This window comes from Rhinolophus ferrumequinum, chromosome 7, assembly GCF_004115265.2.
Source record: "Rhinolophus ferrumequinum isolate MPI-CBG mRhiFer1 chromosome 7, mRhiFer1_v1.p, whole genome shotgun sequence".
In the NCBI taxonomy this organism is placed as follows: domain Eukaryota; kingdom Metazoa; phylum Chordata; class Mammalia; order Chiroptera; family Rhinolophidae; genus Rhinolophus; species Rhinolophus ferrumequinum.
This window is the reverse complement of record NC_046290.1, coordinates 83,958,936-83,983,338: the sequence shown is the minus strand read 5'-3', so window position 1 is coordinate 83,983,338 and position 24,403 is coordinate 83,958,936. Positions and strand designations below refer to the sequence as shown.

The window sequence follows — 24,403 nt, the reverse complement described above, 5'->3', positions numbered from 1 at the left end:
AAAAATACAAAACTCTGAGGAATGAAATTAAAGAACTAAATCAATGGAGACATAATCCATGTTCATCGATAGGAAAACTCAATATTGTCATGCTGTCAGTTCTCTCCAACTTCATCTATAGATTCAATGCAATCCCAAGCAAAATCCCAACAAGTAATTTTGTGGATAAACTGATTCTAAAATTTATAGAGCAAGACAAAAGACCCAGAATAGCCAAAACAATACTGAAGGAGGAAAAAAAAGTTGGAGGGCTGATGCTACCTGACTTCAAGACTTACTATAAAATTGCAGTAAGAAAGACAGTGGGTTATTGGTGAGAGAATAGATAAATCAATCAATGGAACAGAACAGGGAACCTAGAAATAGGCCCATATAAATATAGTTAATTGTCTTTGACAAAGGAGCAAAAGCCATACAATGAATCAAAGAAAGTATTTTTAACAAATGGTCCTGGAACAACTGGATATCCATGTGCAAAAAATAAATCTAGATGCAGACCTTATATCCTTCATAAACATTAACTTAAAATGAATCATAGACTTAAATGTAAAACGCAAAATATAAAATTTCTAGAAGATGACATAGGGGAAAACCTAGATGACCTTGGGTATGATGATGACTTTTTAGCTGTAACACCAAAGGTATGATCCATGAAAAAAATAATGGATAAACTGGGCTTCATTAAAATTAAAAACTTACACTCTGTGAAAGACAATATGAAGAAAATAAGAAGATAAGCCACAGACTGGGAGAAAATATTTGCGAAAGACACATCTGACAAAGGACTGTTATTCAGTCTACACACAGAACTCTTAAAACTCAACAATTAGAAAGCAGATAACTTATTTTAAAAAAATGGACCAAAAACCTTAACAGACACCTTGCCAAAGGAGATACAAATATAGCAAGTAAGCATATGAAAAGATACTGCATATAATATGTTATGATGGAGGTGGACATTAAAACAATAGTGAGATACCACTACGTACCTATTAAAATGGCCCAAATCCAGAAGAGAGATGATAACACCAAATGATTGCAAGGATATGGAGCAACAGGAACTTTCATTCATTGCTGGTGGGAATACAAAATAATACAGCCATATTTTTGCAAGAAGAGAGTTTGCCACTTTCTTACAAAACTAAACATACTCTTACCATGCAATCCGGCAATCACACTCCTTGGTATTTACCTAAAAGAGCCGAAAACTTACGGTCGTGCAAATATGCACTGGGACGTTTACAGCAGCATTATTCATTCATTGCCAAAAATTGGAAGGTGCGAAGATATCCTTCAGGAGGTGAATGGATAAGTAAGCTGGAGTACATCCAGACAATGGAATATAATTCAGCACAAAACAAATGAGCTATCAAGCCATCAAAAGACATGGAGGAATCTTAAATGCTTATTACTAAATGAAAGAAGTCAATGTGAAAAGACTACATACAGTATGATTCTAACTGTATGACATTATAGAAAAGGAAAAAATTCGGAGTGAAAAGATCAGTGGTGGCCAGGGGTTGGGGGCTGGAGGGGGACAGAGGTGGGAGGGATGAATAGGGAGAGCGCAGAAGATTTATAGAGCAGTGAAAATATTATGTATGATACTATTGTTGGATACATGTCATTATCCATTTGTCGAAACCCATAAACTGTATACTACCAAGAGTGAATCCTAAGGGAAACTGTGGACTTTGGATGAATAAAATATGTCAGTGTAAGTTCCATTCTAACAAATGCACCCCTCTGGTGGGGGACGCTGACAATGGGGGAAGCTATGCATGTGTGGGGGCAGGGGGTGTCCAGAAAATCTCTCTACTTTCCTCTCAATTTTGCTGTGAACCCAAAGCTTCATTAATATATATATATATATATATATATATATATATATATATATATATATATATATAATAAAGTCTTTAAAATATCCTGAGTATCCAGCACTATCTTATGAGTTCGCAAATTACGAAAATCAGATCGAGAAGGGGTCAGAGACCTTCTGAAGGCCACACAGCTTTGCAACGGCAGAGTCGGGAAAAGGACACAGGTCTTCTGAGTTATTCTGACCGCTACACTTATACAACTTATTGGAAAATGAATAATTAAACAATACTAATAATAAAAATAAATGAAATTAGTGAAAAAAGGATTTATTTTCTGACATTAAAGCAACCTACCTCAAGTTGTCTGCTGCCCATGCAGTCATAGCAAAGCACCTAGTCCAAATGACTTCATTAGTGAGACATTCAAAGCACATGTGTCCCATTTTCATCACAAGCAGGCAAAGGACACGGTGGTACCAATAATGCATCTGTCTGGAATACAGTTTTTTAGAATATGCATCAAAAGTCTGTGTCCAATATCCGAACAATAAGTTGAATATAGATGCCTATTTTTTCAGATGCATTATATGTGGTATGTTTCTTTAAGACATTTTTCAGCTTCAAATGATTTTAAATCAGTCGAGATTTTTCTGAACTCCTCACCAGTTTCGAGCACTGTTCTAGGTGCTGTGGAAATTAGTGATTTTGTTTTTTTTCTCCTCTATACCCAAGTCATGTTGGATCTTCAGTTTACTTCTAGTTCTACACTCATATTCCCTTTTCCTGGGCACAACAACTCTTCCAGGTGAGACATAGCAAAGAAAGCCAATACTAGCCACCAGGGCCCTGGTCAGGTGAAGTCAGCTTGCATAGGGTCTCAGGAGAAGGTGTTCTGTCACCTCCAGACCAAGTCCCTTCCAGGAAGCAATGACAGCTGACACAATAGGCAAGACACATAGATGTGTGACTACCGGAATTGTTGGTATTAAGAGCAACCAACTCAGTGAGAAAAACAATAGAAGACATGGTATCTGGAAACGGAAGGTTTCAAACATAGACTCTTTCCCTCTTGACTACAAGTTTTGTCTGAGAGTCAAGCCCTCATCAAACTTTTCAAACTCCATTCCCTCCCCATCCCCCACCCCCCATGCCCCCAGTAAAGCAAGCTGGAGCACATGTTGTTGCACTATTTATGTGAATGTGTTTATTACCATTATATGATGCGGGGGGTGGGGGGAGGGGCCACTGCCAAGGCCACTGAGTGTGGTTCGTGCTCAGTTCAGCCTCAGTTGGACCTCTGCTTCGTTTGTCAAACTCCAATTGAGCTCCTGGCTCACTCCATTCTTGTTACGTAGTGAAATGTAGACATTCCCTAGTTTCCTTCTCTCCCATTTAATCTGATTCTTGGTAACCAGGATACATTCCTATGAGTTCTCTGACTTCCAACATTCCATTTCTACTGATAGCCTTACATTTTCCATTTTAATCTACTACGACTGACTTCAAATCAATACAGTAGTTCCTCTGCATATCTCCGAGCTTAGCAGAGGACAAACCTGGTTCTCCACCATTATTCTTTCTATTTACTCCATTTCTGGGGTCAAGAAACACCCAGATTCCTGAATTTCCAACATACCCCGTGGTGATCCACACTGGTAATCTTGATACCTCAGTGAGTAACAACATCCATATTCATCTCACTCTTACCAGATAACTACTTCATCACCCAATGTTCACTGCCATTTAAGTGATGGTGACTCAATATCCCCATCTGTAAAATGGGCACATTTGACCTTTGAGGGTATTGTGAAGTTTAAATGAGATCATGTAGGCAACGTCTTTAGAAGAATGTTCAACAGATGTTCATTGTAACTGTTTTTATTACTATTCTCATTATATATCTACTACAGTATCTCCAATGATAAGCAAAGTTACCCAGGAAAACAATGTTGGTCAGTGATGATGAGGAAATCAGAACTCTGCAGCTGGAATTTAGAACATTCACACATACTATCTTCCATTTTCAGTTGTCCCAAACTGCATCCATACTCTAGTAGCAGAAAATTGCATGGGTCATACTTTTCAAAATCATTACTGGCCAGTTTTACAGATGGTTCAAAGTTGATTGTGCTGATACAGGGCTGAGGCAGCACGAAAGATCTTTCCCCCCTTTTCTATGTCTGCCCTGTCATTAGGAACTGATTATGTGGAAACAGAAGATCAAATGATACTGATGGAAAAGCTGTTCTAGAAAACCCAGGGGACAGCATGAGTAAACATGCTGGAAAAGATCATGCTGGGGACCTTTAGGTCAGTGATACAGCTTTTCTTCAAGGGATGACAATAATTCTACACAGGGAGGCCTGGGTGTCCAACTTCCCACAGTTTCAAGGTCACATAAGGATATAAAGTCATCATAACACGAAAATATTCATGAATTGGCTATTTGAAAACACCCCCGCCCCCAAATAAAAACCTCTCTCCCTGCCTAGAAGTAGAATCTCTCTATATACATCAAATCAACACTTCTGGAAGTCGGTGGTGGGCGGTTGCAAACCCTCTTTTAATGTAACACAAATGCAAAGCAAGTGGATTGGAAGCAGAATTGCAAAGCTAATGAAGCAGGAGTCAGGAAGTCCGAAATAGTGATGCTGAGTAAGAGTTTGAAATACACATCAAGCCACTAGAAAAGTTGGAATAGTTACTAATTTCAGAAGCATATCAACAAGGACCATGGTGTAATAGATGTTTCACAAGAGAATGATGTGACCATCAAAAAATAAAAAGAAGGCTTTGGGTAAGTTGATGAGGCCCAAGGACATTTTTTTTTGAGGCGGGGGCAAAAATGACCACCATTATGTACCACCAAGCCAAACACAGAAATGAAGACTATCAGGTAATATGAATGTATAATTTTGTTGAAAGAAATGATTGTCAATTCATTCTAAATTGCAACCTAAATCTTGCTAAATATAGGTATAAATGGACTTATTTTCATAATTTTAGTTTAATATTTTAAGACAAATTCCAAATAGGTGAAGTTTGTTTGTTTATTATTTACTATGAAAACATCTTGCAATGTATAGTGGCTTCACTTTTTAAGCATCCTTCTTCTATTCCTCTCCTGATTATTCTCAGATAATGAGGATCTCTGGTACATGTAATCATACTTTGCTTTCATGGAGTATACTTGGAGGTATTACAAAATAAAACTTTAGTGTGAACTGAGTGTAATCCAAACGAGTTCTCTAGTCCAACGACAGTTGCTGCTAATGAATTTCATGAAACTAAAGAGACCATACTGTTTTCTGAGCAACCACCACATGCCAGGCACTTTACATGCCTCACTTCTAAAATGTACAACAACTTTGCAAAGTTGGTATAATTGTCCCCATTTTAGAGACAGGAAAACTGAAACATGGCATTAAGTAACAAAATCATTAGTTCACAGAGCAAGTAATTTGTAGAGAAAGGATTACAATCCACATTGAATTAAGAGCCTGAGAGCATTTCACCTAATGCTCAGGAGTCAGTATAGCAGGTGCTGGATGCTGGAGTTGGTGGGAACCAGTAGTTTTCAGGTCAGCTGCTAATACAACCAATTTATCACCAGCCTCCATGAGAAAGAAACTGAAATGTGGTTTCTAGGGCTGACTGTAAAACCTGTCAGGAAGACAGAGGATGCACAGCCCCTAAGTGGTTCCAGGCATTCTGTGCTTCTACAGTCGTCTGAAACACTTGTAAGCATTCTTCTGTATTTGCTTGTTGTGGGATACTGTTTTAAGTAGAACGTTTGGCTATATAACCAAACATTGAGGTCTCAACGAGCCAAAAGCAAATCTGAAATCAAAAAGTTAAAATCCCAAAAGAACTGTAGGAAAGTGGTTACAGGTGCTCCCTGGAACAATGTTTTCCCACTTCTGCACGAAAGAGTCCCGCCACAATCAACCCTGACTGCACAAGGAAGTTCTTAAAATCCAGGAGGTTCTCCAAGCCTTAGCATGTTCCACAGGAATCCTTGCAGCATGACCTCCTCTAGAGAAGCTGAAGATCTTGACCTCTAAGCCTATAGATTCGTGTGCTGCTTAGCACTCAGCTTTTAAAGGCACAGTATGTTTTATCTTTCACAATAAAAATAAAATCAATACAACTTTCCACTAATAGCTATTATATCTCTGTTATAAAACCTTATTAAATGAAAGTATTCACTGATTCATTAAGTTTTCAGAGAAAGGCATAGTGGGTCTGCAAAGTATATTTGTTTTATTCAAGATTGAAACATCTCATGTTGTTATTCAAGGCAATAGAACATTCAACATGAAACCTGCTCAAAGATTTAAATGCTTTCTGACATTTTAATAGTTTAAATCTTATAAATTTCTACAATCTAGTCTTCAAAATTTGACTTGGTAAATTATTCTGGGCTTAAATGATATATTTCTCTGTCTTAAAACAAAAATGACCAATTATTATTTCTGAAACTATTCTTATTTGAAAATAATTTTCCTATCTACTATATGGAATGATTTCCTATCTACACAATTGTGTATTAAAAATAGTTTGTTAAAAACCTTATATGAAGCATATTTTTAAAGGCTTCAGATAAGTTTTAAAACATGAAATTTTAAGAAAGCCTTAAAAAGTCAAGAATCAAATTTATTTTTAATAGATGTGATTTGTTACAAGGAAGACACAAATTCTAAGCTCTGGATTACCTTACTTCTTATTACATATATTCAGAAGTTTCTCTGAGTTCAAAAGTTCACAGCAACAATTTATAAGGGTCTTAGCTCTGAAGCAAGCCAGAGAGAAAGTGCTGCTTTCAATCAACACTCAGCTCCAATCCTTGGGCTACAGGAGAACTCACCAATACGGTATGATATGGAATGCTGCAAGTTCACACACTGTCAAGACTTTTTAAAAGCATGATTTTCCACTAGGTAAATTCAGAAAAATTGCACAAATAACCTGTAGGTACATGCATTCCATTTTTGGGAACTGTAAGCCTTAGTAAGAGGAAAAAAAAAACCCAAGAACATGGGCATACATCCTAGAGATATAGGGAGGAAAATGTTTTATCGTGCTGGAAAAATGCGTTTTTCTCCTGTAAGTCACATGTCTTGATTTGAAGATTGGAGTCCCCAAAGTGAGGTTCTAAGGTGATGAGAAAAGGAGAACAAATAGAGGGAAATTAGAAGGGATTCCATGATGGTGATTGAATATTCCTCCCAAGTCTCCTTTACATATTAAGAAATGTATTTTAATTTTTTTTAATCCTGAAATTTAAGCCTATTCAGAGGTATGGAAGGATTGGAGACAAATTATTAAAGTGATGAAGATATCTTTTCCTGAAAAATATAGGGCTCTTTCCTTCCTTCCTTCCATTCATATTTATTGAGCACCATACGTCAGATACAGCCATTGGCTATTCTGCAGTGAAGAAGCAAAAACAGGCTCGCTGCTCTCAAGGAACTCCAACAGAACTTAATGTAATGATGGGAAAGTTCTTTGTCTGCATTGTCTGATATGGTAGCTGCTAGCTAAAGTGGCTATAGAGCACGTGTAAAGTAGCTAGGTTTTAAATTTTATTTCATTTTAATTTATTACATTTAAATTTAAATAGCCTCATGTGGCTAGTGGCTGCCCTATTGGACTGCGCAGTACTAACGGATTAATCAAACAATAAAGAAGGAATAAATAGGTAGATAAAATCTTTGTAGGTTTGGATAAGCGCAATTAAGAAAAAAGGCTGGGAGTGACTGGGAGAAAGAAAGCTGGGCTCTTAATTATGGTGGATAACGAAAGGGACTTTCTGTACAACAAAAGCCATCAAACCACACAACATAGGGGGTGGGGCAAAGACAGGATGCCACGTAGAGGGAACTAACTGCCAAGTGCAAGAGGCCTGAGGTGAGAGCGAGTCTTAGAAGGCGAGTATGGAGGAGAATGGGTGTGAGGAGACCAAGCCGGGGAGTGAGGCAGAGATGCGAGCAGGCAGGGCTTTAGGGTCCATGGAAAGGAGTTTGGAATTTACTCTGATGTGGAGGGAAGCCAGTGAATGGCTTCAAGTGGGAGAGTATCATGAGCTGATTTATGTTGAATAAGATCAGACAAATGGCTAGTTGGAGACCCGACTTCAAGCGTGGCAGAGTGGAAACAGCGGTCACTTAGGAGGGAGCTGCATAGTCAGGCCTGATACTAGACAAGCCAGGGGCTTGTCTGGGGCCATACCAGTGCCAGACTCAGAATGTATTATGAGGGCAGAGCCGGCAGACCTTGGTGATGGATAACATTTGGTGAGAATACGTCTGCCTGTGAGGAGGAAAAGAGAGCGCTAGAGGAGGAGGACTCCAAAGTTAGCTGGAGAGCTTACCCCAACATCACCAGACTCTGGGGAGGGAATGACCTTTGAACCCTTGAAGAGTATGAGAAAAAAAGATGGTCAAAGTCCCAGAAGTAGTCAAACCAGAAAAGCCCTTATCCATATGTTAGAAAACCGTGTGTGTGCGTGCGCGCGTGTGTGAAATGTTAAGGAAAACATGCTCAAACATTTCAGTCCAATCAAGAAAAACTTCTTTAACCTTAGGCATCATAACTGTAATGACCTTTCCAAAAGGAAGCCAACTCTTACAGCATTCTATTGATGCCAAATCCGCTTTGGCACAGTATTAAGCTACATATATTTAAACTTGCATAAAGGCCACCCACCTTCAAAACCCGTTCCCCTAAACCGTAATCAAATGCTATCTGGTAGGAGAGTCAGGGTACACACCACTTAAATCTCTCATTACATGTGTCGTTTTCACGTGTTGAACCCTGAAGTTCACAACACATTTCTCTGTGTCCACTGGTGTGTTATGCACAGAGAAGACCTCTAGGGGTTTCACAAATAAGGTGGTAACATTACATTTATGCATTTAAGTTAAATTCAACGCTACAGAGACAGCAAGAAAGGAGAGCAATTGACAAGAGTATGGGACATTTCACTCACCATTCCCCTCAATGAGTCTAGTCCTGATAATGAACATGGGACTCACGACAGGAAATGAACTGTTCCACCCATTGATCTGGCTCCCATTTATTTCATGGTGTGGAGCTCTTACCATGCCCGGTGGCCTTTTGTTACTTTTTCCTATAACTTGGCCCTACCTCATCTGATGCTTAAAAATAAAGCGCTGTTTCCAACGCTGGGGAAAAACTGGCAGCACTGGGCTTGTGGGAAAGTGGATTTTATGGGCAATTTAGCGGGCATTCAAGGGTCATTTTGACTAGACATAATGTTGCCGCATGCACTGAGTATATGACCTAATTCCCTCATAGGATGGGGTTCACTGTATACCAGTATCGGCATAGAGATGCTCCAACTTTTCTCAGAGGAAAACCAGGAAGGATCTTACATTACTACCTTTCAGTTTGAAACCACTTGAAAACCAAACACTCTCAACTCGTTTTTTGGTTTTTTTTTTAGAGGAAGAACATTAACACAAACAAAAGAGAACATATTAAATTTTGAGGGATCAGACCTATTAAATGTACAGCCCCTGAAACATAGTTTTAAATATAAGTTGAATGTGTTGCGTTTATTTATATAACCTGTGGAGAAGTACAGAAGACTCTCTGCATGGAATTTGCTTACCTCTCTAGAAATGGCTATGGTATGAGGCTCAACTCTGAAACAAAGAACTTATGCCCCCCTCTCACACACAAACTTCTTTTCTACTCAAGATTGTATGATCTCAAAACCTAAACATCCTTTTGGAACATAAAACCAGAATTTATATCCTGGCACTTGCAGATTTGGGAGTGATGCCTAGAAAAACAAACATGCTTTCTTTAATTAGTCCTAAAGGAAAAGAAATACAACTGAAAATTAATATTGTTGGTTTAAAAATGCAATAGAAAACATGGTTCATAAACTCTGAAAGAAATCTGAATAAAAGTATAAAAATAAATAAAAGTCCAGTTGATCTGCTTTAAAAGGGATGTTTCATTTACTGGTTTTGATTAGTTTGTGTTTTTGCTCATGTTTAAACTCCTACTAGGGCTGATCATTGAAAATATCATATAACCCGAGTCTCATAATATTAACATGATTACTTCACTATATATCTGCTCCAAGACAATCAGCTCAGTCAGGGTATCTTTCCTTTCAATTGCCTTTGCTGAAAAGTTGCATAAACATCCCGGACCAGTTAATTCTTTCCATGGGCTTTAAGCCTCATTGACATGCAGATGAGAGCCTGATCAGATGACAGGCCTGGGAGCCAAGCTTGGTGAATGAGTTTCCCTGCACAGCAATGATGAGGCCTGCAGCTGACAACCCCAGAGGAGGACGCTGCTCTCCTCACAGCCTCTCTGGATGAGCGTCTCTTGTAAAGAATATTAAACTACACTCAATCCTCGAAACATCCTTCCTCGAACACAATGAAACACGCAATAAGTAGGAGGAGAAAGGACATGCTAGTGTGTGCCTGAACAAAATGAAATAGCCAGTTTTCTGAAACACAAAGATGAACGGGAATCGAGGAAGTGCAAACTCAATTGTCTACTGAGGTGGGCAGGTCAGCTGGAAAACCTGAATTCCGAACTCTGTGAGGGCAGGGTCTGGTTGCATCAGTTTGGTTCCCAAGTATATCCTGCATTCTGTCTCATTTCTGGGACGGGTTTCTCTCTCTCTCTCTCGCTCTCTATATAAAACATTTATTAACTTATTATTTATATATATGTAAAAAACAAACATTGTATGTATGTATATATGTACATACATAAGTTAATAAATTTTGTCCTCAGGTAGCTGTGTACTTTGGTCCACTCACAGACTCTGGGGAGCCCTCCTTTCCTCAGCTATAAATGTGATGGTTAGGTTACACCAGTGGTTTTCACACTGGCTCACCCTCACCCCATCCCATCGTGGGCCCTCAGTACTATCCCTGCTTCCTGCTTTAACTGCAGGAGTTGTTTTTTCCCCCAACTAGCTCATAATTGTTATAATTATTTTAAGCTTTAGTTGAAAAGTACACAAATCATAACTGTACACCTTAATGCATTTTCACAAACTGGAACCATATCCCTTTTGCCCCATTTCAGTCACTGTTCCCTCTCCCATTCTAGGTAACCACTATCCTGAATTCCAATACAATTGATTGGTTGGCCTTGTTAATTTTACAGAAATGGAACCACTTAGTATGTATTCTTGTGCCTAGCTACCTTTGCTTGACATAATGTTTGGAAGACTCGTCCCTGTTGTTGTGTGTAATTGTTGATTCCTTCCAGCTCTACTGATGCTAATGACTAACCCAATATACAAGGAAAAAAAAAACACTCTTGAAACATCTAGGGTAATATAATTGATCATAGTAATACACAGAACCATATGTAGATATAGCCTAGATGATATCATCTTGTTCTACATATGTATTAAAGAATTTCCCAAGTAGATGAGGTCCTGGCCTGTATCTACTGGTTGTGAACAACTGGAAGCTGGTGATGATTCCAGAACTCTTCTAGATAAAGTTTCCAAGAGTCTACAATTCTGATTAATTGTTCGGTTAGAGTCAGGGCATATAACTACGGTTAACCATATATTTATGCCTAAAGCAAGATGACGTTAAGTAGCCTGTAACTCATTTGCATGAAGATAACAAAAGAAAATATTTGTTGAATGAATGTACTAACACCCTCTTTTCAAGCAGGGTCTTAGTCCAAACATGTGTGGGGGCAAGAAGTATTGGGGACATCTCTGCACCTTGCTCACAATTTTGCTGCTCTAAAAAAGAAGTCTATTAAAATATTGTGGAAAGTGGGAGAACTGACAAATATCCAGGACTTCCCATAAAGCATATAATTTCTGAAATATTTATATTAAAAACAATTTATCTATACAGTTACAGCATAGGGAAGGCTGAGAGGCTATTCTTATTAGACAACTTTCCCCAAGAACGTTTACAATACAGTAGTGCTCCCCTTATCTGTGGTTTCACTTTCCGAGGTTTTAGTTATCCATGGCCTGAAAATATTAAATGGAAAAATTCCAGAAATCAACACTTTGTAAGTTTTAAATTGTGTGCAGTTCTGAGTATCGTGATGAAACCTTGTGCCATCCCACTCCATCCCGCCCGGGACGTGAATCATCCCTTTATCCAGTGTACTCATGCTGTATACTCTACCCGCCCGTCAATCCCTTAGCAGCTGTCTGGGTTATCAGATCAACTGTCACAGTATCACAGTGCTTGTGTTTGTTTACGAGGCCCTGATAGAACCTTACTGCTGCGTCACGAGGCCTACGTCATTCCCCTCGCTCTATCTCATCAGGTGGACACTGTATCATCTCACATCATCACAAGAGCACAGTACAAGGTATTTTGAGAGGGAGACCACATTCCCATAACTTTTATTACAGTATTATAATACAGTTGTTATAATTATTCTATCATTAGTTATTGTTGGTAATCTCTTACTGTGCCCAATTTATAAATTAACTTTATCATAGTTATGCACATATAGCAAAAAACATAGTATATGTAGGGCTTGATACCATCTATGATTTCAGGCATCCAGTGGGGGTCTTGGAATATATACCCTGGGGGATAAGGGGAACTACTGTAGTAACATTTCAAATAAAAGTAGTTGTTTCTAGTACTTCTCTTTTTATAAGATGATTTGTACTTTTTATAAGTACAAATCTTTGTGATATTTCTAGTGACTCTGTAAAAATGTCAAAATTGTTTGAGGTATAAAAGATATCCTGGCAATTTATTTATTTGTGTATTTAGGATATGAATTTGGGATGGTAAAATTCAAAAAATTTTCAGAGGAAATGTAGACACTTCATTAAGATAGGATCCTGGGTGACTTTCAAACAATATTTGGTTTCTTATTTAATCAAAGTAACACTAAAACATTTAAAAATAATAAGAAATTATAAATACAATTAAGAAATAGCTCTTTCATAAATGAGAAACTTTTGCCATTTTTCCCTTTAAATAATCAAATATACAATAAGCTCAAAATAAAAGTACTTCTTAGACAAAAATAAGTTTTACTACCTGGGAAACTCACAAAGGAGTAAAGATTAATCTTTGATTTTGTGTATGGGAGTGCTAGTTAATAAACCAAGGAAACAAGACCATCAAAATTGAGAAACTTTTCCCAAGATTTTAACAAATCTCATACTTTGTTTTCAGACTCTGGTATTATAAACCAGGGCAAATAATTTTTACTTTCTAAGTTTTGCCCTTCATTAGAATAGGACTCAGCAGGTACATGAGTTCAAACCTTATCTCAAAATAATAGCATGTGTTGTTTATATTAATATGCAGGGCATTAATATCGAACTAATAAATATATATTTTTAAAAAGCTACCTAAATTTTAAAGAGGTTAAAAAACATATTTAAAAAACCTTTGAGAACCCCTTTACAAAACAGGAACTATTCTCCCATCCCTGTATAGAACCATGAAGAAAGATTTCTAACGTTTATGATACAATAGAATCTGGCAAGTCAAAAAGAAAAAAAAAAAAACCACTGGAATCCCATACTTGCAATTTGTCCTTCAGTAAGAGAAGCAGAAAATGCAGTAATCAGAGAAGATAACTTAGCCAAAAAGTGGATATTAACCGTATTGATGAAAGCCCAATAGAAACTTCAATAATTTAAAAGAAGCTAGTTAAGTCTATGGACATTTTTTAGGAAGAAAGCTTAATAAAAACATATAATGTAAAAAAAAAAATCACTGTAAACTTTGTAAAAACCTTTGAGATTTTTATGAGAGCAGTGGTGTGATCTTCTTTGATGACAAGGCAGCACTGATATACAAAGAACTCATTTTTGGGGGAATGTTTGGGTGAAATCTAATGAGAAGAACAGAGGCAAAAAGATAAGTGACTTCCACTGAAAATATGACATGTACCAATTTAATACACTTGTGAAAACATCATCAACAAACATTGAGCATCCAAGATTTTGCAAATTGCACTTGGCCCATCCTTTATAAGCCTCGCTGCTTCCAACACAGCCATTAGATGAATCAGACATGGCCCGCCTCCGAGGGTATCAGTGGGTGAGCTCACAGCATCTTGCTTTTGGGGAAACAAGAGGTCCTCATCGATAACAACCGTTCATTCTGAGCAAGGCGTTCATCTGGTCTTCTGGCAGACAGCTGACATATTTTATACAAACTCTTTTTGTTCGGGTTAGGGTTGGCCAAATTTGCAAGCAGCCAGCCTTCCCCCATGAGGTCAGTACAAGCATCCCAGTTACAGCTGGGTCCAAACTTAGACAGAAGATGTTGCATACTGCTGATCAGTGACCTATGTTCAGGCCTGTCTGGGTCCCAAGGATATTAAACAAAACCCAAATAATGCTGCTGACTGTTATGCTAAGTACACAACCACTACAGAAGAAATAATATGTCTCTAGGTCAGTTCATATTGTTAATTTTCTTTTGGAATCAAAAAGCGCATTTATTCATGGGAGAAAAGAAGATGTAAAATGAAAAGATAGCACAACACAGAATTTAGACAGGGTAACAAAAGCATTAAAAAGGGTAACACTTATATCCAAGAGAACACGAAGTATGTTGAATCAATAGAAAAATGTTGTAGAGCAGAGATAGGATAAAAGAAGAACTGGGTTACAGTAACTGATATGCTAGACACATACTGTTTTTAACAAAGCTCTTTAGGATTAGAGAAAGTAAACAGCACTCAACATTATGAGCAAGAATAAATACTGAATGTCTTAGCTATTACATGGTCTAGGGTGTTGTTGCTTCAGCTAAGCTTCAGAAACATCCCATAATACCACCCTAACCTATGCTCCCTTCTTGATCCTGAACACCCTGGTCTCATCTTTACCTTTCCTCTTCATTCCAACTTCCCATCTGGGACCACCTGTTTGTCAGACTTTGCTAGGAAGCAGCCTGATTGTGGTTTGGAGACCTGTCTGAAGACATCATCATACACATTATGCTTCATTGCACACATAAGTGTTCGCGTGCACCCACACACACATACACACACATAAAAAACTAAAATAACATGGTTGTTGCCCCAACACCCTTGCAATTAAGGTTGGTCACTGATGAGCTATGAGTCAGAATCTGAGCTAAAATACAGAAAGGCAATTTATAAGATTTGCCTAGTAATCAACAACAATTTAAGCAAAACTAAACCTTTTAAACCCTTTGCGAGGCATTATTTTTTGTGCACAAAAGGAATGCACGAATTTAAAGTATAACAGCTATTTCATGCATACTGAAATAAAATAATAATATGAGGACAATTGTCATCTCAATTTTTAAAAAATCCATTAGTTGAAAATGATTCTGGGAAACTGAATTAAGAAAGAAGAAATTATCTTCTTGTTTGAAAGGACCTTAAACAACTACCTCTGATATCTCTTTCCTCTAAAACATAAAGATCAGCAAACTTATCATGTATTTATAAGTCTTTTCAGCTGGAGTCGACCCCTGAATTCAGATATTGCCTTACTTACCTTATCCCAAATGTAGAAATGTGACATAACCAAGAAAATGCAATTCCTGAATTAAATCTGGACAGAGTCAATTTTTATTATTGTTGAATGAAACTTTGAGATTCTCCCTACTATTATGTCCATTTCCATCATCTCCTAACTTAGTAAGAACTTTCTGAGTGTCTATCTAGCATGAACAATTTATAATAACCACGTAGGGAGGAATATAATGCTGTTGTTTTTTCTAAAGAACACTCAGCAAAAAGCTGTGGAAGTTGGGAGGTGGTGTACAGACAGGCTGGAAGGGGTGGTGTGACAGGTAGACAAGCAGTGCAGTTACAGGCAGGGAAAATTTCCATCACAAGCATTAGGCCCAATGAAGCACCACAGGTTTGGGAAATAAAGGGTACACTTATGTGGCTCAAGTACCGTGTTTCTCTGAAAATAAGACAAAACCGGACAATCAGTTCTAATGCATCTTTTGGAGCAAAAATTAATATAAGACCCAGTATTATATTATACCCGGTATTATATTATATTATATTATATTATATTATATTATATTATATTATATTATATTATATTATATTATATTATATTAAATATATCACATCATATCATATTATAAAGACTCGGTCTTATTTTACTATAAAGACACATTAGAGCTGACTGTCTGGCTAAGTCTTATTTTTGGGGAAACACAGTAGGATGCATAAAGGGATGTGAGAGCAGAGGAAATTAGAAGAGTGAAGTGTGATGAGTCTGCAGAGGTCCTACCTGCCAGGTCCTCAATCTTTCAGAAACATAAGCAGTACTATGATGTTTTCTATAAAGAGAAGAAATAACAGTAGGAAAAAAAAGAGATAGAAGAAATATAGAAATGAGTTGTCTTGCTAAAGAGTACTCTTTCTTGTTAATAAAGACCTAATATGCTACCATTTTTCCCCCCAAATTTGACTTATATAAGTGAAAACCTTGCAAGTTTTCAATGTATTAAAACAGCATGAGTAGGAGAAAAATCGTATCTATATTTATTTCTTTGGCTGTAAATCTCACTGTTGGAAATTTTAATTCCTTTTCGATGTACTATCAGTGGTACTCACTACAATCTCATGGGAGGCTTCAAAAGTAATTCAACCTCCACCCTTCAGAGATTCTGATTGAATTGTTCTGGGAGTGGAACCCGGGCATCAGTATTTTTAAAGACTCCTCAGGTATTTGTAAAGTGTGACCAAAGTTCAGAATCACTGTGCTAAATTATATTCTGAGAAGAGACAAATAAGTTGGGTTTTGAGTGGAGGGGTCAACTGAGGAACAGTCTATTCATAATTATTGGTGATGGATCCTTCAGAGTGGTGGCTTTATTTAGGAAGTTTTCATTATCAGAGAAAAATTGGTAACAGGAAAAGACCAATCTAATTTTTTTCATAGAAATGTGAAAAACATCACGCTGGCTTATTGTCTGAAATAAGTTCATAAAAATTACATCATAAGGAACAAAGTTTAAGCTATAATTGTGGCTGTAAACTGGAGTAAAGACTGAATCAAGGATTGATTTTTCGGGACATAATTTTTATTTTCTGACGAAATTATATAACAGTTCAGCCTAAACTAGAGCTATAGTTGCAAAACTTACTGAAAAGCATCAATTTTCCCAAGAGTTTCTCTTATCCTTTGATTCCAAAATAATTCCCACGAAAACATCCACACTTATGTCTTCATCCATTTTTGTTCTCTCATTTTAAACTGTTCATTGGTATAACACTGTTGGGTCCTCATTTAATAATGTATTTATATTTGATTCAGATAGTGTTCCATTGTCAATTTCTTTAAAGATTTCTTGCAATTTATTTTGTTATATGCATTGTATGTGCACTGAATTTATAGCATTGTATTTTTTTTGCATTAAATTTTTGTAAGTATCTTATAATCAGCCCAAAACTGATTAATAGAAACATTAACTTGATGTGGTTTTTAGAAGGCTACTTTTATTAACTAGTGATTTCATCAGTGAATATTTTCCTCTTATGACAGCTCACCTTGTAATCGAACTGTGAAAATTCAGATGATGAGGGCTCTTGTTACCACACTACTTATTCAAGAACATCAAGGTAATGAAAAACAGTAATCCCCCAGACTGTAATGTCCAGAAAGTGAAAGCCAGGTTTCTCTATCTTTTTTTCTCTTTTAGTGAACAAAGATAGTTAACAAATACAAAAGAATAAACTTTATAAATAGTTGTCTCTCTGTTTCACATTTCTTTAAGCAACATATAAAATACTTGGAAATTTAAAATTTTTCAAGTTGTATTTCAATTGTTAAAGCATTCTGAATGAAAGCTATACATCCCTCGGAATCTGAAATAGTGGGGGAGAATCCCAGAAATTTAAGAAAACTAGAAATATAATCAATATTTGTACCCTTTTTAAATATTGAAAATCAATTTTAAGAGGTAAAAACAAAATATAATTTGGTTTGCTCATCACATGCTTGGTAATGAGACAAAAGGGGAAAATAGAAAGGAAAACGTTTTAATTTATGTTTTATTTTATTTCATTTTTTAAATATTTTTTTAAAATTTTCTATTATAGTTGACATACAATATTGTATTAGTTTCAGGTATACAACAACATAGTGATTAGACATTTATGTAACTTATGAAATGATCACACCGATAAATCCAGTACCCATGTGACACCATACATTATTACAATACTACTGACTATATTCCCTATGCTGTACTTTACATCCCCGTGACTATTTTGTAACTACCAGTTTATACTTCTTTATCCCCTCACCCATCCCCCAACTCTCCTCCCATCTGGCAACCGGCAAAATGTTCTCTGCATCTATGAGTTTATTTGTTTTGTTTACTTGTTTATTTTATTCTTTAGATTCTACATATAAGTGAAATCATATGGTATCTGTCTTTCTTTATCTGACTTACTCCACTCATCACAACACCCTTTAGGCCCTTCCACATTGCTGCAGATGGCAAGATTTCATTCTTTTTTATGGCTAAGTAATAATATTCCATTATATATATGTACCACCTCTTCTTTATCTATTCATCCGCTGATGGACACCCATGTTGCCTCCATATCTTGGCCATTGTAAATAATGCTGTAATGAGTATATAGATACACACGTCCTCTCGAAGTAGTGTTTTGAGTTTCTTTGGAAAAATCCACAGAGGTAGGATTACTGGGTCCTTCTTTGTCTCTTGTTATAGTCTTTGCTTAAAGTCTATTTTGTCTGGTATAAGTATTGCTACCCCAGATTTTTGTTTGTTTCCATTTTCATGAAATATCTTTTTCCATCCCTTTCCTTTTAGTCTGTGTGTGTCTTTCAATCTGAAGTGAGTGTCTCGTAGGTAGTATACATCAGGGTCTTGTTTTCTTATCCATTCAGCCACCCTATGTGTTCTTATTGGAGCATTTAATCCATTTACATTGAAAGTAATTGTTGATAGATACATAATTATCACCATTTTATTGTTCATATTTTTTATCTTTTTTTTTTTCTTCTTCTTAAAGAAGTTCCTTTAACAATTCTTGTAATACTGGTTTGGCGGTAATGAATATTTATTTGTTTTTTTAATTAAAAAATGGCATCACAGGAAAAATCAGGATGAATATTTACCAAATTCAACTTTTTCCTCCCTCAAAGAACTTCACAGTTCTACTTTAGGTGGGAAAAAAAACATAAGATGCTTCTTTTAACAGTATTCTACAAATAAGACATGAACAGAACTGTTTAAATATAGGTGCTCATTATTTCAAGGTGCCATGTTGAATTTTAGCTAAAAATATGAAACATTTCTAGAAATTGAGAATTTAATTAAAAGGGAGACAAAGGAAAATCAGTATTTATTTATTTTTTCAAATTGATGCTATCTATGCATATTTGAAAATACCAAGGATGTTCAAATTATCTGCAGAAATGGAACATTTTCTTATGTGGCTATGCTTCTGATTTGATTGTGCTCTACACATGAGCGCACACATGGGGACACACACACACACACACACACACACACACACACACAAACCCACACTACTATTATCTTTGCAGTCTGGCCTCAAGCACAGAAGCCTGTCAAGAGACAAAAAAGAAATCGTTCCCTAAAGCGCTTCTACAACCGGTCAAAGAAAGCAGAGCTGGTAAACAGATGTTCTTTGCGGTAAAGATGCTATGATCGACACTTTATCCCAGCAAGCTTTGAAAGCATTTCTACACAGACCTTCCAGAAAGCTGTAATATATTATGGATGACAAAGAATCCACAGTCTACCTTTGCAAATAATTTGTGGGTAAAATGAGGGAAGTTAAATAACACTGGCTTCTCGAAGGTTGCACTGAAGTACATATATATATATATATACACATATATACACACACACACATTTTGCCATGAGGCATTAAAACATTGAGCTATCTCTAAAGATAAAAATGAGCTCACTCACATCTGGGAATCATTCCTGGAAAAATTGCCTCAAACTCTGTTCTAATTATTTGGTAATATAATTAATGTGATTGGAAAAAACCCTACACAATCCACTGACAACTGCTTTCATTATATTCATAATTACATCCATATCATTGGTTTCTATTATAAGTCCACAGTTTAAATATCTCAATAGTCAATAAAACCATTACTTTCTATGTGGCTACCAAAAGGTTTTAAAATTGATTTCTTGGTTTTACACTGCTATACACTGGACATGTCAAAATAGATCATTTCAGCTCTACTTTCATTTACCCAAATTCCAATAAGTTATTAGAAGAGATTGTGAAAGTCCTATTATTCAATGTCTAGAAGGAAGACGTGTATTTAAATGTCTACTGATTCAGCTGTCCAGGAGAGTATCTCTAAAATTTTACAGCTCTAAAACTCTATTAGTCCATGCACCTATGCTTTGTAGGCGATAGGATATAGTTGAATTTATTGGTCAATTTGCCTTCCACTTGCATGAAAAGAGGAAGTTTTATTCCAACTTTGGAAATATCATCAGCTACTTGAGACAAGCTCTATTCCCCCATCTCTAATACTGGGATCTTATTTTTAACCTCTTTTAGTGATGTTAATGTACTTAGAAAATATAAAGCCACATAGAACAAATCATGGGATAAATGAAATACTCTTTTGAGTTTTTTTTTTTTAAAGTCTCTGAGATGAATTCTAAGAAACTACAAAATGCTACTAGCCAAACCATACAGTGAAAGCCATTCTATTAAGTATCCAAAAGTCAAAGGAACATGATTTTCTTGAATCGCTTAACATTTCCAGAAAGATACGTGGCTATGGGTTGCGCTGGACCATTTGAAAGAAGAAAATCATTGGAGGGCATGCTTTCCTGGAGAGCAGTGCCAGATCATACTCATCTCTGTATCCCCCATATCACCTTTTAGGATGTTTTGCACCTATTAGAAACTTACTATTTCTGCTGACTGAACATAGTCCTAAAATGTTCTGCTATCAGACAAAATTTCAGGGAATGGCAGCCCTCTATACTCTTCCCTTTTCCTTTCTGCCCTGTCACCTCCACTCATCCCATTATCATTATGAAACCACACAAAAAACTCTGACTCCAGCCAGGTGTTCACCAATGTTATAATCCATGGATATAATACAAGGATAAGATGTGGTCATATTAGGCCATAAACAGAGGATGGAAAATAACAATGGACAGAAATCTTGGGAGCTAGGCCTCAGTCTATCACTAACACATTGTGTGAGACTGGGTGATTCAATCACTCTCCAAGCCACGGCAAATAAAGGAATCAGATAGAATATTCACTTTGGTTCTTCCAGTTTTGTAACTAATCTATAATAAACGGGTGCCAATCCACAGCTTTCAGGCTGCTTTGCACTCTTCACATATATTTTATGTACCGTATATCTCAGGAAACAAGTATGGGGAAGGGAAAAAATTCCACTATTCTTATTATATGGATCCTATGTTTAAAAATAAACATTATGTTCTTTGAAATAGCTGAATAGGCATTATAATTAAGAAACACATGAGGGCACTCTAATCAATCAACAACAATGAATTTGATATTAACATTTTTTGAAAGATATATTGTCACAGCCCTTTTGTTAATGATAGTAGTGAATTCGGGCATGTCACTAGGTTGATAATTCTTATCATGCAAAATTTCAGTGGTGTGCAGTACACAGCCTGAAGGGGCTGCATTCTTCATCTTGCTAGTACATACGTCCATAATTTTTTAACACCAAAACATTTGGTAGACTGTGTATCTTCACTGTTTGCTAAGCTTACAGCATTTTAGCCCATTCATTTCTAGGCCTTATAACTCAACCAAGCATTTTGTGTTCCATCTTTATAATGAAATGCACACTTCCTATTAAAGGCAACTAATTCAATTCAAAAGTGTGATACTACTTAAAAATATGTGCAGTTGGTTAAATTTAGGGAGATGAACAAAATGTACAAAACAAGAAAATTTTGGGCAATGTAGAATAAATATTTTAAACTCTCAATAAATTATTTCCTTTAAGTCCTAAGCTTCAGTGGCTAGTTCTGAAACTACAAAACAAGCATTCAAAGGATTACTGTGCTTGTCCTTTCATACCTTCCAGTGAAATCATCTAATGATAAACTTTTGCTTACTGACACAATTTCAATGATTGTTTCTATAAGAAGTATTGGAATTTTCCTATTGTTTTCGCATTTCATACACCGTCTGGGCTTTCTCTCCTCATTTCCTTACAGCTCCAAGCTTTCTCTTATCTGAAACCATTGTTTACTTGACATGAAAAATAGACTCTAGCAAAACTAATTACATCAAATGAGGGAAAAACCTAAATCTCAATTATGGAATCATTAATTCTAAAACCATTAGCAGAATCATCATACTCGAAGCTTTGCTTTTTCCATTCAACAATTTATTTTAAGCTATATTTGCGATCTTTAATATCCCCTCTCTTTGCCTTTTTCCAGCAAGTGTCTCTAATCGACTCATTTAGTCAATAATTATTCATGAATCACAAATTATGCACCAGGCATTGATCTGTGCTCTGGGTTTATATAAAACACAAATTTCCTGCTCTCATGTAGCTTACATTTTGATGGGGGAAGAAGATGATAAACAGTTAAATACGTAACTTCAGGTTGAGAAGGAGGCTGGAAAGATCAATACGGCAGGGTGAGAGCAACAGTCACGGGGTTGTGACATTTTTGACTAGAGTGGCTATGGAAGGCCTGGTAAGATGACACCTGGGCAGAAGTGTCTGGGAAAAAAAAAGAAAAAACAAACCCATTTTGGCCTTAGACCTTGGCTGCATTCTTCACCTTAGCTTGACCATCAGCAGAGCTAGTATTTTGATCCCTCTCTATGGTTTCTCATCTGGAGAACCAGTGAGCAATGGTTCTCACCCTGGGGTGATTTTGTCCCTGAGAAATATTGGGCAATGTCTGGACAATTCTGATTGTCACAACGGGAGGAGGTTTCTACTTGCATCCAGTGGGTAAAGACCATTGATGCTGCTAAATATCCCACAATGCACAGGGACAGCCCCCAAAACAATCAATTATCTGGCCCAAAATGTCAGTAGGACCAATGTTTAGAAAGAGATCCTGCCACAGAGGAGAAGACATGTCTGGCCTCCTCAAAACCCTCAATATCTATCTAAGAGGAAACAAACAACAGTATATTATCCTTGAAGAATATCTATGCAAAGCTAAATTTTAAAAAGTTTTAGTGATTCATTAAAGATATAATTACTAGATTTTATTACTTCAGTTTAAATAACTGCTTACATATAAAAGCCATACTGTTTTTCTTTCAAATATCCTCTAATTGAAATTTACACTAATTTCAACAGTCTCCAGTTCAAATTATTGAATTTTTAAAATGTGTTCCTACTCTAATGATGAGTTTCTGCTTGAATGAAAGATTTCAGAGAGTAACGATTGTTAGGAAGACAGTGAGATGAAGGGAGAATATGAGAAAACTACTTGACCCACGAGAGTTTAGCACCCTAAGCAAATATTTAGCTATATATAAAACTAAGATGTAAGCAGAAAATGATACTTGATTGATTTGAGAGCTAAGCACCTAAGTAGTTTTCAACCTTATAAATCTTCAGTTTTTATTGTGTCATCCAAAAATCTGGTTGGTATTAAGGACTTCTATCATTTTAACTCATGAACACATTTGCTCAAGTTAAGATACCATCTGTCATGATATCTCTTCCAATACAAGTGTAATCACAAGTTTAAGAGGAAAAAAAAAAGACATTCTATTTTGTTTCTTACTCAAGGCAAATATGGAGACAGAGTTTCACATATCAATTGCAAAACTCCCTTACACACCATCTAAGATAAAAGCAATCCATCTTAAACATTCTGCCATTGGAAAAAGAGCAATGCCTGCTTATCACACTGTCATCATGAAAAATGAAAATAAGTGGCACAATGAGAGAGCTAACATTATGGAATGCATTCTACATACTGGAGAATGAAGCAGACACAAAGCCAAGTTAAGGGCATACGTTTTGGGGCCAGGTTTGAGTCCTTTTACCACCACTTACCTGAAGAATAACCACGGGCATGTTCCTTAAGCTCTCTATCAGCCCCAATTTCTTCATCTGTCAATTGGGGATAATGGTCATCCAAGATCCCCCGAGGACTGTCATGAAGATCAAACCAGGCAGCGTCTGAGAGTACCTGCACTTCACTGGGCATTCAATAAGGATTCAATAATGACTGACAGCTATTAGTGATGTCATTAGCTGCACGTGGATTGAAATGATCTGCCTTTTCTTTACCATCCAAATCCACATCCATGCATCTGAATCATGATACAGAAATGTTAGATCTCTGCTTGCTGGAGGCCCCTGGAAGCCTACAGTTGTCACCTGTGTGGATCCTACCTAAGGACCTGCGCACTAGGAGCAGTGACTCCAACTGGGAGGGAATAGAGCAGTGCTGGTTCCATTTTCCCATTCCCCAAACGGCCCAGCTTAGTCTTCTCTACCCTTTGGACTAAGTGCTTGAGTAACAAGACAATAGTGGATCCACCATTGAGGAGAAGAAGGAAAGGAAACACCGAAAAAATGACCACTTTAGATATTATTA

At 36.7% G+C, this 24,403-nt stretch overlaps 1 protein-coding gene across 9 annotated transcripts in view; it reads right to left on the bottom strand.

The window, feature by feature from the left end:
* SNCAIP (synuclein alpha interacting protein) overlaps positions 1 to 24,403 on the bottom strand; it is a 142,030-nt gene that overhangs the window by 88,502 nt on the left and 29,125 nt on the right. For 3 of the 9 annotated variants that reach the window (XM_033110685.1, XM_033110691.1, XM_033110694.1), the window contains exons 2-3: positions 2,178 to 2,315; positions 990 to 1,074 (exon numbers count right to left, since the gene is read on the bottom strand). The exons of 5 other annotated variants lie outside the window; for them this stretch is intronic. The gene's annotated coding sequence lies outside the window, so the exon portion shown is untranslated. The remainder of the gene's footprint in view (positions 1 to 989; positions 1,075 to 2,177; positions 2,316 to 24,403) is intronic. One more of the 9 variants, XM_033110692.1, reaches the window with a different exon arrangement.